This window comes from Protomyctophum parallelum (genome assembly GCF_964188405.1).
Source record: "Protomyctophum parallelum genome assembly, chromosome: 2".
In the NCBI taxonomy this organism is placed as follows: domain Eukaryota; kingdom Metazoa; phylum Chordata; class Actinopteri; order Myctophiformes; family Myctophidae; genus Protomyctophum; species Protomyctophum parallelum.
The window spans coordinates 34,196,790-34,207,173 of NC_139699.1; positions in this window are offsets into that span (position 1 = coordinate 34,196,790).

The window sequence follows — 10,384 nt, forward strand, 5'->3', positions numbered from 1 at the left end:
ATAAAAAACGTCAAAAAATAGACGTCTAAAACACGTCTATTTTTAGACGTGTTTTAGACGTCTATTTTTAGACGTTTTTATCCCATTTTAGACGCTCGTCTAATAGCCCATACCTTACGGCATACTATAGCACGCCGTTTTTCATCATATTTGAGGATTTGAAAAATAAAAATAAAAAAAATAACGATGGGTTATAGCCCATCGTTTTCTTTTTTTTTTTTTTTTTCAAATCCTCATAAATGATGAAAAACGGCGTGCTATAGTATGCCGTACGGTATGGGCTATAGCCCATGGTCAAAAATGGGATAAAAAACGTCTAAAAATAGACGTCTAAAACACGTCTATTTTTAGACGTGTTTTAGACTTCTATTTTTAGACGTTTTTATCCCATTTTTAGACGCTCGTCTAATATCCCATACCGTACGGCATACTATAGCACGCCGTTTTTCATCATTTTTGAGGATTTGAAAAAAATGAAAGAAAAATAACGATGGGTTATAGCCCATCGTTTTTTTTTTTTTTTTTTTTTTTTTAATCCTCAAAAATGATGAAAAACGGCGTGCCATAGTATGCCGTACGGTATGGGCTATAGCCCATGGTCAAAAATGGGATAAAAAACGTCAAAAAATAGACGTCTAAAACACGTCTATTTTTAGACGTGTTTTAGACGTCTATTTTTAGACGTTTTTATCCCATTTTTAGACGCTCGTCTAATAGCCCATACCGTACGGCATACTATAGCACGCCGTTTTTCATCATATTTGAGGATTTGAAAAAATAAATAAAAAAAATAACGATGGGTTATAGCCCATCGTTTTTTTTTCTTTTTTTTCCAAATCCTCATAAATGATGAAAAACGGTGTGCTATAGTATGCCGTACGGTATGGGCTATAGCCCATGGTCAAAAATGGGATAAAAAACGTCTAAAAATAGACGTCTAAAACACGTCTATTTTTAGACGTGTTTTAGACTTCTATTTTTAGACGTTTTTATCCCATTTTTAGACGCTCGTCTAATAGCCCATACCGTACGGCATACTATAGCACGCCGTTTTTCATCATTTTTGAGGATTTGAAAAAAATGGGAAAAAAAATAACGATGGGTTATAGCCCATCTTTTTTTTTTTTTTTTTTTTTTTTTTTTAAATCCTCAAAAATGATGAAAAACGGCGTGCTATAGTATGCCGTACGGTATGGGCTATAGCCCATGGTCAAAAATGGGATAAAAAACGTCAAAAAATTGACGTCTAAAACACGTCTATTTTTAGACGTGTTTTAGACGTCTATTTTTAGACGTTTTTATCCCATTTTTAGACGCTCGTCTAATAGCCCATACCGTACGGCATACTATGGCACGCCGTTTTTCATCATTTTTGAGGATTTGAAAAAAATGGAAAAAAAATAACGATGGGTTATACCCATCGTTTTTTTTTTTTCAAATCCTCAAAAATGATGAAAAACGGCGTGCTATAGTATGCCGTACGGTATGGGCTATAGCCCATGGTCAAAAATGGGATAAAAAAACGTAAAAAAATAGACGTCTAAAACACGTCTATTTTTAGACGTGTTTTAGACGTCTATTTTTAGACGTTTTTATCCCATTTTTAGACGCTCGTCTAATAGCCCATACCGTACGGCATACTATGGCACGCCGTTTTTCATCATTTTTGAGGATTTGAAAAAAATGGGAAAAAAAATAACGATGGGTTATAGCCCATCGTTTTTTTTTTTTTTCAAATCCTCAAAAATGATGAAAAACGGCGTGCTATAGTATGCCGTACGGTATGGGCTATAGCCCATGGTCAAAAATGGGATAAAAAACGTCAAAAAATAGACGTCTAAAACACGTCTATTTTTAGACGTGTTTTAGACGTCTATTTTTAGACGTTTTTATCCCATTTTAGACGCTCGTCCAATAGCCCATACCGTACGGCATACTATAGCACGCCGTTTTTCATCATATTTGAGGATTTGAAAAAATAAATAAAAAAAATAACGATGGGTTATAGCCCATCGTTTTTTTTTTTTTTTTTTTTAAATCCTCATAAATGATGAAAAACGGCGTGCTATAGTATGCCGTACGGTATGGGCTATAGCCCATGGTCAAAAATGGGATAAAAAACGTCTAAAAATAGACGTCTAAAACACGTCTATTTTTAGACGTGTTTTAGACTTCTATTTTTAGACGTTTTTATCCCATTTTTAGACGCTCGTCTAATAGCCCATACCGTACGGCATACTATAGCACGCCGTTTTTCATCATTTTTGAGGATTTGAAAAAAATGGGAAAAAAAATAACGATGGGTTATAGCCCATCGTTTTTTTTTTTTTTCAAATCCTCATAAATGATGAAAAACGGCGTGCTATAGTATGCCGTACGGTATGGGCTATAGCCCATGGTCAAAAATGGGATAAAAAACGTCTAAAAATAGACGTCTAAAACACGTCTATTTTTAGACGTGTTTTAGACGTCTATTTTTAGACGTTTTTATCCCATTTTTAGACGCTCGTCTAATAGCCCATACCGTACGGCATACTATGGCACGCCGTTTTTCATCATTTTTGAGGATTTGAAAAAAATGGAAAAAAAATAACGATGGGTTATACCCATCGTTTTTTTTTTTTCAAATCCTCAAAAATGATGAAAAACGGCGTGCTATAGTATGCCGTACGGTATGGGCTATAGCCCATGGTCAAAAATGGGATAAAAAACGTCTAAAAATAGACGTCTAAAACACGTCTATTTTTAGACGTGTTTTAGACTTCTATTTTTAGACGTTTTTATCCCATTTTTAGACGCTCGTCTAATAGCCCATACCGTACGGCATACTATAGCACGCCGTTTTTCATCATTTTTGAGGATTTGAAAAAAATGGGAAAAAAAATAACGATGGGTTATAGCCCATCGTTTTTTTTTTTTTTCAAATCCTCATAAATGATGAAAAACGGCGTGCTATAGTATGCCGTACGGTATGGGCTATAGCCCATGGTCAAAAATGGGATAAAAAACGTCTAAAAATAGACGTCTAAAACACGTCTATTTTTAGACGTGTTTTAGACGTCTATTTTTAGACGTTTTTATCCCATTTTTAGACGCTCGTCTAATAGCCCATACCGTACGGCATACTATGGCACGCCGTTTTTCATCATTTTTGAGGATTTGAAAAAAATGGAAAAAAAATAACGATGGGTTATACCCATCGTTTTTTTTTTTTCAAATCCTCAAAAATGATGAAAAACGGCGTGCTATAGTATGCCGTACGGTATGGGCTATAGCCCATGGTCAAAAATGGGATAAAAAAACGTAAAAAAATAGACGTCTAAAACACGTCTATTTTTAGACGTGTTTTAGACGTCTATTTTTAGACGTTTTTATCCCATTTTTAGACGCTCGTCTAATAGCCCATACCGTACGGCATACTATGGCACGCCGTTTTTCATCATTTTTGAGGATTTGAAAAAAATGGGAAAAAAAATAACGATGGGTTATAGCCCATCGTTTTTTTTTTTTTTTCAAATCCTCAAAAATGATGAAAAACGGCGTGCTATAGTATGCCGTACGGTATGGGCTATAGCCCATGGTCAAAAATGGGATAAAAAACGTCAAAAAATAGACGTCTAAAACACGTCTATTTTTAGACGTGTTTTAGACGTCTATTTTTAGACGTTTTTATCCCATTTTAGACGCTCGTCCAATAGCCCATACCGTACGGCATACTATAGCACGCCGTTTTTCATCATATTTGAGGATTTGAAAAAATAAATAAAAAAAATAACGATGGGTTATAGCCCATCGTTTTTTTATTTTTTATTTCCAAATCCTCATAAATGATGAAAAACGGCGTGCTATAGTATGCCGTACGGTATGGGCTATAGCCCATGGTCAAAAATGGGATAAAAAACGTCTAAAAATAGACGTCTAAAACACGTCTATTTTTAGACGTGTTTTAGACTTCTATTTTTAGACGTTTTTATCCCATTTTTAGACGCTCGTCTAATAGCCCATACCGTACGGCATACTATAGCACGCCGTTTTTCATCATTTTTGAGGATTTGAAAAAAATGGGAAAAAAAATAACGATGGGTTATAGCCCCTCGTTTTTTTTTTTTTTCAAATCCTCAAAAATGATGAAAAACTGCGTGCTATAGTATGCCGTACGGTATGGGCTATAGCCCATGGTCAAAAATGGGATAAAAAACGTCAAAAAATAGACGTCTAAAACACGTCTATTTTTAGACGTGTTTTAGACGTCTATTTTTTGACGTTTTTATCCCATTTTAGACGCTCGTCTAATAGCCCATACCTTACGGCATACTATAGCACGCCGTTTTTCATCATATTTGAGGATTTGAAAAAAAAAAAAAAAAAAAATAACGATGGGTTATAGCCCATCGTTTTTTTTTTTTTTTTTTTTTTAATCCTCATAAATGATGAAAAACGGCGTGCTATAGTATGCCGTACGGTATGGGCTATAGCCCATGGTCAAAAATGGGATAAAAAACGTCTAAAAATAGACGTCTAAAACACGTCTATTTTTAGACGTGTTTTAGACTTCTATTTTTAGACGTTTTTATCCCATTTTTAGACGCTCGTCTAATATCCCATACCGTACGGCATACTATAGCACGCCGTTTTTCATCATTTTTGAGGATTTTAAAAAAATGAAAGAAAAATAACGATGGGTTATAGCCCATCGTTTTTTTTTTTTTTTTTTTTTTTTTTAATCCTCAAAAATGATGAAAAACGGCGTGCCATAGTATGCCGTACGGTATGGGCTATAGCCCATGGTCAAAAATGGGATAAAAAACGTCAAAAAATAGACGTCTAAAACACGTCTATTTTTAGACGTGTTTTAGACGTCTATTTTTAGACGTTTTTATCCCATTTTTAGACGCTCGTCTAATAGCCCATACCGTACGGCATACTATAGCACGCCGTTTTTCATCATATTTGAGGATTTGAAAAAATAAATAAAAAAAATAACGATGGGTTATAGCCCATCGTTTTTTTTTCTTTTTTTTCCAAATCCTCATAAATGATGAAAAACGGCGTGCTATAGTATGCCGTACGGTATGGGCTATAGCCCATGGTCAAAAATAGGATAAAAAACGTCTAAAAATAGACGTCTAAAACACGTCTATTTTTAGACGTGTTTTAGACTTCTATTTTTAGACGTTTTTATCCCATTTTTAGACGCTCGTCTAATAGCCCATACCGTACGGCATACTATAGCACGCCGTTTTTCATCATTTTTGAGGATTTGAAAAAAATGGGAAAAAAAATAACGATGGGTTATAGCCCATCGTTTATTTATTTTTTCAAATCCTCAAAAATGATGAAAAACTGCGTGCTATAGTATGCCGTACGGTATGGGCTATAGCCCATGGTCAAAAATGGGATAAAAAACGTCAAAAAATAGACGTCTAAAACACGTCTATTTTTAGACGTGTTTTAGACGTCTATTTTTAGACGTTTTTATCCCATTTTAGACGCTCGTCTAATAGCCCTTACCGTACGGCATACTATAGCACGCCGTTTTTCATCATATTTGAGGATTTGAAAAAATAAAAAAATAAAAATAACGATGGGTTATAGCCCATCGTTTTTTTTTTTTTCAAATCCTCAAAAATGATGAAAAACGGCGTGCTATAGTATGCCGTACGGTATGGGCTATAGCCCATGGTCAAAAATGGGATAAAAAACGTCAAAAAATAGAAGTCTAAAACACGTCTATTTTTAGACGTGTTTTAGACGTCTATTTTTAGACGTTTTTATCCCATTTTAGACGCTCGTCTAATAGCCCATACCGTACGGCATACTATAGCACGCCGTTTTTCATCATATTTGAGGATTTGAAAAAAAAAATAAAAAAAAATAACGATGGGTTATAGCCCATCGTTTTCTTTTTTTTTTTTTTTTTTTAATATTCATAAATGATGAAAAACGGCGTGCTATAGTATGCCGTACGGTATGGGCTATAGCCCATGGTCAAAAATGGGATAAAAAACGTCAAAAAATTGACGTCTAAAACACGTCTATTTTTAGACGTGTTTTAGACGTCTATTTTTAGACGTTTTTATCCCATTTTAGACGCTCGTCTAATAGCCCATACCTTACGGCATACTATAGCACGCCGTTTTTCATCATATTTGAGGATTTGAAAATAAAAATAAAAAAAAATAACGATGGGTTATAGCCCATCGTTTTCTTTTTTTTTTTTTTTTCAAATCCTCATAAATGATGAAAAACGGCGTGCTATAGTATGCCGTACGGTATGGGCTATAGCCCATGGTCAAAAATGGGATAAAAAACGTCTAAAAATAGACGTCTAAAACACGTCTATTTTTAGACGTGTTTTAGACTTCTATTTTTAGACGTTTTTATCCCATTTTTAGACGCTCGTCTAATATCCCATACCGTACGGCATACTATAGCACGCCGTTTTTCATCATTTTTGAGGATTTGAAAAAAATGAAAGAAAAATAACGATGGGTTATAGCCCATCGTTTTTTTTTTTTCTTTTTTTCTTTTTTTTAATCCTAAAAAATGATGAAAAACGGCGTGCTATAGTATGCCGTACGGTATGGGCTATAGCCCATGGTCAAAAATGGGATAAAAAACGTCAAAAAATTGACGTCTAAAACACGTCTATTTTTAGACGTGTTTTAGACGTCTATTTTTAGACGTTTTTATCCCATTTTTAGACGCTCGTCTAATAGCCCATACCGTACGGCATACTATGGCACGCCGTTTTTCATCATTTTTGAGGATTTGAAAAAAATGGAAAAAAAAATAACGATGGGTTATAGCCCATCGTTTTTTTTTTCAAATCCTCAAAAATGATGAAAAACTGCGTGCTATAGTATGCCGTACGGTATGGGCTATAGCCCATGGTCAAAAATGGGATAAAAAACGTCAAAAAATAGACGTCTAAAACACGTCTATTTTTAGACGTGTTTTAGACGTCTATTTTTAGACGTTTTTATCCCATTTTAGACGCTCGTCTAATAGCCCATACCTTACGGCATACTATAGCACGCCGTTTTTCATCATATTTGAGGATTTGAAAAAAAAAATAAAAAAAAATAACGATGGGTTATAGCCCATCGTTTTATATATATATTTTTTTTCAAATCCTCATAAATGATGAAAAACGGCGTGCTATAGTATGCCGTACGGTATGGGCTATAGCCCATGGTCAAAAATGGGATAAAAAACGTCTAAAAATAGACGTCTAAAACACGTCTATTTTTAGACGTGTTTTAGACTTCTATTTTTAGACGTTTTTATCCCATTTTTAGACGCTCGTCTAATATCCCATACCGTACGGCATACTATAGCACGCCGTTTTTCATCATTTTTGAGGATTTGAAAAAAATGAAAGAAAAATAACGATGGGTTATAGCCCATCGTTTTTTTTTTTTTTTTTTTTTTTTTTTTAAATCCTCAAAAATGATGAAAAACGGCGTGCTATAGTATGCCGTACGGTATGGGCTATAGCCCATGGTCAAAAATGGGATAAAAAACGTCAAAAAATTTACGTCTAAAACACGTCTATTTTTAGACGTGTTTTAGACGTCTATTTTTAGACGTTTTTATCCCATTTTTAGACGCTCGTCTAATAGCCCATACCGTACGGCATACTATGGCACGCCGTTTTTCATCATTTTTGAGGATTTGAAAAAAATGGAAAAAAAATAACGATGGGTTATAGCCCATCGTTTTTTTTTTTCAAATCCTCAAAAATGATGAAAAACTGCGTGCTATAGTATGCCGTACGGTATGGGCTATAGCCCATGGTCAAAAATGGGATAAAAAACGTCAAAAAATAGACGTCTAAAACACGTCTATTTTTAGACGTGTTTTAGACGTCTATTTTTAGACGTTTTTATCCCATTTTTAGACGCTCGTCTAATAGCCCCTACCGTATGGCATACTATAGCACGCCGTTTTTCATCATTTTTGAGGATTTGAAAAAAATTCAAAATTTCAAAAAACATGGGTTATAGCCCATCGTTTTTTGAAATTTTGAAAAAAACATGTAACCTCGTTTTTCATCATTTTTGAACATGGGCTATAGCCCCTACCGTACGGCATACTATAGCACGCCGTTTTTCATCATTTTTGAGGATTTGAAAAAAATTCAAAATTTCAAAAAACATGGGTTATAGCCCATCGTTTTTTGAAATTTTGATTTTTTTTTAACCTCGTTTTTCATCATTTTTGAACATGGGCTATAGCCCCTACCGTACGGCATACTATAGCACGCCGTTTTTCATCATTTTTGAGGATTTGAAAAAAATTCAAAATTTCAAAAACATGGGTTATAGCCCATCGTTTTTTGAAATTTTGATTTTTTTTTAACCTCGTTTTTCATCATTTTTGAACATGGGCTATAGCCTCTACCGTACGGCATACTATAGCACGCCGTTTTTCATCATTTTTGAGGATTTGAAAAAAATTCAAATTTTCAAAAACATGGGTTATAGCCCATCGTTTTTTGAAATTAAAAAAAAAAAATTAACCTCGTTTTTCATCATTTTTGAACATGGGCTATAGCCCCTACCGTACGGCATACTATAGCACGCCGTTTTTCATCATTTTTGAGGATTTGAAAAAAATTCAAAATTTCAAAAAACATGGGTTATAGCCCATCGTTTTTTGAAATTTTGAAAAAAACATGTAACCTCGTTTTTCATCATTTTTGAACTTGGGCTATAGCCCCTACCGTACGGCATACTATAGCACGCCGTTTTTCATCATTTTTGAGGATTTGAAAAAAATTCAAAATTAAAAAGAACATGGGTTATAGCCCATCGTTTTTTGAAATTTTGATTTTTTTTTTAACCTCGTTTTTTATAATTTTTGAACATGGGCTATAGCCCCTACCGTACGGCATACTATAGCACGCCGTTTTTCATCATTTTTGAGGATTTGAAAAAAATTAAAAATAAAAAAAACATGGGTTATAGCCCATCGTTTTTTGAAATTTTGATTTTTTTTTTTAACCTCGTTTTTCATCATTTTTGAACATGGGCTATAGCCCTATGATGAAAAACTAGGTTAAAAAAAAAATCTAATTTTCAAAAAACGATGGGCTATAACCCATGTTTTTTGAAATTTTGATTTTTTTTCAAATCCTCAAAAATGATGAAAAACTGCGTGCTATAGTATGCCGTACGGTAGGGGCTATAGCCCATGTTCAAAAATGATGAAAAACGAGGTAAAGTTTTTTTTTCAAAATTTAAAAAAACGATGGGCTATAACCCATGTTTTTTGAAATTTTGTAATTTTTTCAAATCCTCAAAAATGATGAAAAACGGCGTGCTATAGTATGCCGTACGGTATGGGCTATAGCCCATGGTCAAAAATGGGATAAAAAAACGTAAAAAAATAGACGTCTAAAACACGTCTATTTTTAGACGTGTTTTAGACGTCTATTTTTAGACGTTTTTATCCCATTTTTAGACGCTCGTCTAATAGCCCATACCGTACGGCATACTATGGCACGCCGTTTTTCATCATTTTTGAGGATTTGAAAAAAATGGGAAAAAAAATAACGATGGGTTATAGCCCATCGTTTTTTTTTTTTTTCAAATCCTCAAAAATGATGAAAAACGGCGTGCTATAGTATGCCGTACGGTATGGGCTATAGCCCATGGTCAAAAATGGGATAAAAAACGTCAAAAAATAGACGTCTAAAACACGTCTATTTTTAGACGTGTTTTAGACGTCTATTTTTAGACGTTTTTATCCCATTTTAGACGCTCGTCCAATAGCCCATACCGTACGGCATACTATAGCACGCCGTTTTTCATCATATTTGAGGATTTGAAAAAATAAATAAAAAAAATAACGATGGGTTATAGCCCATCGTTTTTTTTTTTTTTTTTTTCAAATCCTCATAAATGATGAAAAACGGCGTGCTATAGTATGCCGTACGGTATGGGCTATAGCCCATGGTCAAAAATGGGATAAAAAACGTCTAAAAATAGACGTCTAAAACACGTCTATTTTTAGACGTTTTTATCCCATTTTTAGACGCTCGTCTAATAGCCCATACCGTACGGCATACTATAGCACGCCGTTTTTCATCATTTTTGAGGATTTGAAAAAAATGGGAAAAAAAATAACGATGGGTTATAGCCCATCGTTTTTTTTTTTTTTCAAATCCTCATAAATGATGAAAAACGGCGTGCTATAGTATGCCGTACGGTATGGGCTATAGCCCATGGTCAAAAATGGGATAAAAAACGTCTAAAAATAGACGTCTAAAACACGTCTATTTTTAGACGTGTTTTAGACGTCTATTTTTAGACGTTTTTATCCCATTTTTAGACGCTCGTCTAATAGCCCATACCGTACGGCATACTATGGCACGCCG